Genomic DNA, 7,895 nt, shown 5'->3' on the forward strand with positions numbered 1-7,895 from the left:
GTAAAGGAAGGAACGACATGACCAGGCTTGGGCTTTAGAAAGTGGCTCCGACTCTGGCATCAGAGGACCTAGACATGTTATTAAGGCTCTAACTTCGGGCAAACTATTCAACTTCCATCAGCCTCAGCTTCCCAATCTAGAAAATGAACACAATATACTACCTACCTTACAAGCTGCTGCTGAGGAATGGAAAACATACATAAAGTGCATCAGTGGGACACAGACCAGAGGAAAAGAGACTATAATCCAAGCTATTAATCCATGTGTGAGGGCTCTGAAGTAGACTGAGTGTAAATTCTGGCTTCACTTCCTACAAGCTGTAGGATCTTTTATTTCCTTCCCTGTCCTCCCTTTCCTCCTTCGTAAAATAGAACTAAAGCACCCATTTTCTGGGAGTGTTGTGAGGATTAAGTAAGATAAACACTCACATCCTTGGCACACTATCACACAGTAGATGCTCAAATGTTAGCTGTACCTATTTGAAGATTATTTTTAAACTGAGATCTGGCGACCTGAGAGGATGCTTCCTAACTCCCCAACATGCACACACAATTCTCCACTGTCCTCAGTGACTCAAATGTACTTGCTTCCACACAGCCAACATCTGCTGCCCTCACCTACCCCCAAAGCCTCATTTAAAACATCAGCCTCCTGAAGAATAAAGCCCGTTGCTGTAAATTCCCTTCCTACAGTTTCCCCTCCCCCTGTGCATTTCACATAGAGTGTGAGAAAACATGCAATCAAAGGAGTAATTCTACCCCACCCCCCCAATTCCTGACGTTAACGTCTTTTCACAGTCCCAAAGGTTGGGAAGGTGATAAGTTTTGCCTCTGCTGCCATTTCCCAGCTTCAGACCTTAACTTTAATTCCTGGTTGCTATCTTAAGTTATTCGTTTATTAAAAGAAAAATTAAAAACAAATTATCTTTGGTAATAAAAAATAAACAATGCCTTTGCCAGACTCAACCCAAGCAACTGATTTTAGTTGTGAGAAATCTTATCCTTAATAAGCTAGACTATACACATAAAATGAATCTGGCAAAACACATACGCCCAATAACCACCTCGGCACTAACCACGTTTGGCACTAGCCAGCCTGTGTGTTAGTAAAAGACTCAGTCACAGACAGGGGTTATCCCGCTGCTGAGAATAATTTGACTTGATATTGTGATATTGTAGGTTTGCACTTCAGGCCTTCAGAGGAAGGGCATTACGAAATAGAACAGTGTAATGATTTCTAAAACATTCTAAAGAAGGAAAACAGAGTAGGACTTTAGATTGAAGAAAAAAAGCTGTTCAGGTGTTTGTATTCTAGAGGATTTATACAAGTAGATGGGTGTTATACAAGTAGATGGTGTTCACAGAAAATGCTGTAACCTTATAACAAAGATGAGCTGACATGTCTGGATTTATACAAGTAGATGGGTGGATTTATACAAGTAGATGGGTGTTTATACATCTATACATCTATTTATACAAGTAGATGGGTGTTCACAGAAAATGCTGTAACCTTATAACAAAGATGAGCTGACATGTCTGCACACTCTTCCATTTTCATATTTCTGTACAAAATTTTTTTTTAAATTTTGTGTCAAAAAACGTTTATGAAAAAAAAGGTTTATGAGGAAGTAGAGTGGGATCTAAGCCACATGGTACCTATCTAGCCCATAGGCTCTCTTCTCTGGAGGACAGACTCCACAGGACTCTCTCCTCTGGGCCCTGTACACAAGGCCCAGTGGCCAGGTGATGTGTCTTCAGGCAGGTCATTACCCAACAGGATAGAAGTATTGCAACAAAGAGGCAAACAAGGAGAGGGAGACCCTGAGACAGACAACCTGCTGCTCCTCATTTCCCACAGCAAATGTTGAAATCCATTGGCCTAGAAGAGACATATTTCAGAAGCTGTATTCTTGCCTACCCTTAACCATTACTACATCTTAGAAAACCAAAGTCCCAATGCGGAGCTGGAACTCAGAGAGCCACACAGAATATTAAGAGTTCAAAATAGCAGTGAACGCTGCTTTCCCAAGCCCATTCCTTCTGTTGTGGTTTGCAGCCATGGAGGGCTCAGGAGGGTGCGAACAACTATCTGTGCTACAGCAGGGATGTTTTATGGCTGGATGCCCAGATTGTCTAGCTCTGCACACAGCTCTATAGTCTTTGAGGGCTACAGAGGAAGAATGCATTCTTAACAAACAGCTCTCCATCCCTGCAATAGCTTCTTCATTCTCTGAAAGCATGTGTGGCCAAGAAAAGAATTCATTTTTAGTAAAACTCCAAAAATAGCGCAAAGGGTATGAATTTTCACCATGTTTTTAACACGCAAATCCTTGTCACATTCCAGTTGGAGAACTGAAAAATAACTATTTTACTTTTCATTAAATAAGTTACAGTTCAAATACATAATTTGCACAAGAGAAAAGTTACAGGATTATTTTAATCAAGTTATTCAAACAAGTTCACTGGGCAAGGAGTACACATTTTTTGGTTTCAATGTCAAACATACATTCTCTACGTAAGCTTTTATAGTTATTTCTGACAACAAGGAATCTTTATATTTTTAAGTAATTATATTCCTGAAGAGTTGTGTATAAGCTGAATGTTTATGATTGAAAACATCTTAAAGCTTATGTATATTATTTTGCAAAGTAAAGAACGTTCTCCTCATGAATGCACAATTATTTAAAAGCTAATTTGATCTACTCAATACTCTGTAATGACCTATATGGGAAAAGAATCTAAGAGTGGAGATACATATATAGATATATAGATAGATAAGTAGATAGATAGATATACACACACACATACACACACATATATATACCTATATATAACTGATCCACTTTGCTCTGCAGCAGAAACTAACACAACATTGTACATCAAGTATACTCCAATAAAAATTTTAAAAATAATAAAAGCTAATTTGTAAAAATGTAGATAGTCATGATCAGACTGGCTTAAAGAAAGAAAATCTGTAAAATGTCCTAAAAAAAAAAAAAAGGCCACTTCATACTCTGCTCCCTCTACTTACATCTATGGCATCTTCAAACAAAATTATTAAGATGTTAACTGTCTTAATTAAGCAAATAAAATCCAGTCACCTTTACCGTGAAGCCAGTTATCATACAAAATAGACCACGACACTAATACTCTTTGAAAAGATTTCCTTACAGCTCACCTAATAAATAAATAAATAAATAAATAAATTAAAAAAAACATCAGAAGAGCCTCTGAAATTAAGCTGGAATAAAAGGTAAAAACCCACCTGATTGTCTCAAAATCAGGAGTAAGAAGTCAAAACAGTTTTAATCACAGAAAAAGAAAAGCAAAACAAACAGACAAAAACAGAGTTACCTGGTTCCTGCCCACTTACAGCTCTGCCTCCTCAGGGCTCCACCTTCTGCTCCCTCAGCCTACCCAGGTTCCAAGGCTTTCTATAAATCTGTCCCTTGTCATATTCCCTTGCTACCTCTCCATTTCTCATGCTTTCCACACAGGCTTCAGTTGCTCTGGCTAAGTAATCTTTGCTTGCTCCATCCCCAAATCTTAACTAACTCATATGCTATTCAGATATGTGGAATAGCCTCAGACTTCACATCCAATCCATTTTCTTTCTTACAAAATCTTCTTAGATATCACCTTCACACAATAAACCCTGACTGAGAGGTCCATATCATGGAAAACATAAGCATGCAATCTCATGGATCTAATTCCTACTGGGGAAGGCCAAAAATACCCCCCATAAAATAGTCTTTAAGATGGCTCTCAGCCTTAAAATGTTAAGTTGTTAAAGAAGTTATATGATGTCAAAGACATTCTATATGCTCAAATCAAATAACAGAGAAACAGACTTTCACTAGTACTCTCTCTTTTTTTAAGTGTAAAATTAGCATCACTTTCTTGAGTCAAGCAATAGTAAGTTTACATTCAGGACCTTATCACCCCCACTTGGAGTTTGGGAAGTAATGCAAACAACCCATTCTCAGCCAGTACTGAAGGAATTTTATCTTCCATTTCTTTCCAACTGAAAGCTCTCTTCAGTAAGGAAAAAGGCTGCCGCCTTTCCAGCCCTGACCTCCTCCTCCTCCAGCTTGGTTTTGGAAGTGAGCCAGATGACAGCATTTGCAAAAGCACAAATTTATCTCCGTAAAGCCGGCTGTTTAACAAAAAGGTGGTGGTGGTGAGAAATACTGTAATTTAAAGTTTCCTATATTCCCTCCATGGTTTAGTTATAGTTAATCATTGAGAGTCAAATGAAACAATTTGCTCCACCTTCCCTCAGAATCAGCACTCTAAGGCAACTACTTGTTCCAAAATTCCTGAGCCAACTAAGTATAAACATAAACCTGTTACAAAATAATCTTTGTCAAAGTGTTAAAACATACGCCACTTGAAAAAGAACAACAATAAACACTGTGAGGAGGAAAACCTAAAATCAACTTTGACGTGTACCCCAGGTTACTACTAAAATATTTAAATGCCAAAATCCAAAACGAAGTAGTTAGGATTAAGTCTCATGACAGCCTCAGTGTCAACTTTATTTAATTTCATACCTTAATAGTAAATCAGAGGTACCAAACAGTAAGGTCTCTGATTTGGACAAGAATATGAAAGACTCAGAACAAAGTAACAACTATTCAGACGTTTATCATCTGTGAACACCAATAATAAAATTAATTCGGATAATACAACTGGGTTAGTCATTTTGAAAACCTCATTTTGCATCATTTCCCCCAACAAAGCATCCTAGGAGTGCCACACAGAAAGGTGTTCAAAGACCTTCACCACCTTCCATGGTTCTGGAATAATGTAAATTTTTTCAAGGTGCCCTCTGCCAACCAAGTTCATCTGGCCTGGGGCTAAGTTTTATCCTTTATTCATTCATGTAGTATTGAAGGAAGTCTGGAATCTATGCGTAGAATTGTCGCACCCCCTACACATTTCAAACTGGCCACCACTGTCTTCGAAGATCACTCAAGCCACATTTCCAGTGCCTCAACTCATCCCCATAGTTACTCAATTCTAAATGTAGGAAATAACTTGCGTAAAATAAGCCTCCTGCGGGGTCAAATTACGTTCAGAGACGTAGCAGCCTCTACACAGTGATCATCAAACTGACCACCTACACCGCAGCACATCCACGTGAACACCGGATACAGGAGAAAACCCGAACCTCAGCAACACAATGGATTAAACCAGCCAGACGCCTCCAACTTGCAACTCCTTAAAGACGCTTAAGTTGGACATCTACAGAGCACCATTTTGAGTTCAGAATCTGCAGTTCATGCCTAGGCATAACCGAGCAGACCACTCAAATGGAGGTTCAATCTGACAGAGGCAAAGGTTCGAGACAGTCGCACTCATTTTGCACAGAATCCCTGAGGCTGTCGAGCAGAGTCTTACACCGCAAGAGGTGCAGCCAGGATCTGCGGCTCCTCCTCCCCCGCCCCGCGACGTGGAGGCAACAATCCTGCATCTTCCGTGAGATTCCCAAAGCTGCGTGTAACCTGCAAGCGAAAGGTTCTCCACCGAGTTAACGCGCAGGGAACCCCTGTATCTGTATCTGCACATTTAACAGGCACGAATCTATTAATTAACCTCATCCACCAGGCAAAGGTGAAGACGAGGCGTCGCTCGAGCGGGGGTGGCCCCAAGGCGCTCGGGTTCCGCGCTCCGAGAGCGGGGCAACTGCGGGTCGGCTCCCGTCCCCCGTGCGCATCGCCCTGCAGCCTGCAGCGCGGCGAGCAGCCCACCTGATTCCAGACCCGTGGGAGGCCGAGGGGCTCCTCCACGCTCGCCTAGGCACGCCCGCGCCTGCTCTCCCCCAAACAACGGCGCGGGAGGCCCCACACCGAAAACGCTTGGGTTCATGCATGCCATCAGAAATGCAAAACCCGCGGGTGACTGCTCAGGGGAGCCAATTCCACCAACCGCATCGTTTCCAGACACCACACACGCAACCGCCGTGTGGCCGCGCCGACCGTGCCGATCGCGCAGGGCACCGCGAGCCTCTCTCCCCGCGCGCGCCCGCACCCGGCCCCGCGCAGCCGGCAGCTCCTCCCGCCGCCCTGCGCCGCTCACCCTTCCCGCCGGGACCCGCGACCCCTCGCGCTCCGGGTCCGGCCGAACAAAGGCGACGCCAACGGCTCCGCCGACTGCGGCGGCTCGGAGGCCCAGCCCGCGCTCACCTGGGATCCGTCCCCGGCGGCGGCGGCGGCGGCTCCTCGGCGGGGCTCCGGCGGCGCGGGCCTGGCGGCGGCGGCGGCAAAAACGACTCGAGCAGCCGCCCCGGGGCCTGCGGGGCGCTCGGGCGGCGGGGGCCCGCTCAGCGCCGGCGCCGCGGGCTCAGGTCCCGGCGCGAGCGGCGGCGCGGGCGGGTGGGCGGCGACGCGTCCCAGCGGGTCCAGGTCCGGCCCCGGCGACGCCGCGACGCGCCCTCCTCCTCGCACCAGCAGGCGGGACAGCAGCTCCGGCGCGGCCCGGGATCCGAGGCGGCGGCGGCTGCGCTCGGCGCTCTGCTTTCGGCCGGCTCCGCTCCCTCCGCCTCCGGCTCGGGCGGGCCCGCGGCGGCGGCGGCAGGAGCGCGGCAGGCGCAGGGACGGCCCTGTCAGGGGCGGTGGGGGCGGCCGGGGCGGCGCTCAGGGCTGCGGGGCGGCAGGGCCGACGGCGGCGGCTGCGGCTCCCGGGGCCGTCGCGCTGAGGTGCGGAGCTGCCACCGCGGCCATCTTGTTGCTCTAACTGACAAGAACCCCCCCCTCCCCCCGCTCCAGCCAGACGGGGCGCTCGCGCCCCCTTCCCCGCCCCGCCTTGGCCTCCAACAGGAAGTCGTCCTGGCCCCTGGCACGTGACTCCACCGTATCTGCATACCGGAGAGCCAACTGGCCAATCGGCACTCTAAACCCGAGCTCCGCCCCCGCGCGCCCCTCCCCGGCCCATTGGCTACTTCCAGCTAAGCCACGCCCCCACCCCCCCTTAATACCCGCCAGCACTGTAGTTCCCCAGACCGCGCGGGGAGCGCGCCAGGGTGCTGGCGGGTACGCGCGAGTCCCGAGGGATCGCGCTCTGCTTGGGGTGCGTGGAAACTCGCGCGGCGTCATTCCTTTTCTTAGGTTGCTGCGAGTCTGCATTAGCGCGGCTCAACCGCGGGGCGAGGACCCGGCTCTGTGCGCCCGCTCGGTTTCCCCAGCCGGCCGGCCCCCTGCGGCTCCCGAGCCAGGGTTTTGCGCTGTATTTTCACCCGTTGGCGCTGGCCTTCTATGCGGCGGAACCCGGAGACGGCCCGGGCGCGCGTCCCGCCCGTGCCGTGCACACGCCCTGCACCTCCCCACCGTGCACACACGTACACGCGCCGGCCGGGGCCAGGGAGCATCCTGCTCGCCGCCCGCCTCCCAGCCTGCCCCTGCGCGCCCTCTGCGAACCAAACAAGCCTCGCTGCGAAACAGCCCCCGGGAGGCATCCCTGTCCCCGGAGCGCGAGCATCCCGCCCCCACCGCGCAAACAGCTGTTGGGCCGAGCCCGGGCGCTCCGGCTCCCACCGTCCACGGTTCCTTCCCGGTGCTCTGCACCCGGTAGTGGTCCTCCATCCCGCCGCTCCTCTTCCATGTACACTAGTCATTAATCGTGGATAAGGTCAGGAGCGATGTGCAATTTAAAAGTCCCTTTTTAACTTTCGGTTCAAGTCACGAGAAGATATTGAAACCAAGATTTCTCTTCATTTTCGTGAAGCGTGGTGGAAGCAGGCCAGCTTTCCCCTTTGTGCGGTGGAGGCTCAGCGGTGCTACTTGAAAGTTGCTCGTGTTGGAGACCATTCCCTATCTACGTGTCCCCGTCTTGAAGAGCAGATGACACGTTACTTTCGCAGTGCAATTTTGTTACCGCGAGTGTCTTGCTTTGAAA

General features: G+C 48.7%; 1 protein-coding gene across 9 annotated transcripts in view; it reads right to left on the minus strand.

Annotated features, from left to right (window-relative positions):
* The window catches only part of TNRC6C (trinucleotide repeat containing adaptor 6C), a 129,532-nt gene extending 122,785 nt beyond the window's left edge, over window positions 1-6,747 (minus strand). For 8 of the 9 annotated variants that reach the window (XM_073798070.1, XM_073798068.1, XM_073798069.1 and 5 more), the window contains exon 1: window positions 6,188-6,747. The gene's annotated coding sequence lies outside the window, so the exon portion shown is untranslated. The remainder of the gene's footprint in view (window positions 1-6,187) is intronic. The other variant, XM_073798076.1, reaches the window with a different exon arrangement.
* Window positions 6,748-7,895: the final 1,148 nt, after the last annotated feature.

Source organism: Tursiops truncatus, chromosome 20 (assembly GCF_011762595.2).
Source record: "Tursiops truncatus isolate mTurTru1 chromosome 20, mTurTru1.mat.Y, whole genome shotgun sequence".
NCBI classification, from domain to species: Eukaryota; Metazoa; Chordata; class Mammalia; order Artiodactyla; family Delphinidae; genus Tursiops; species Tursiops truncatus.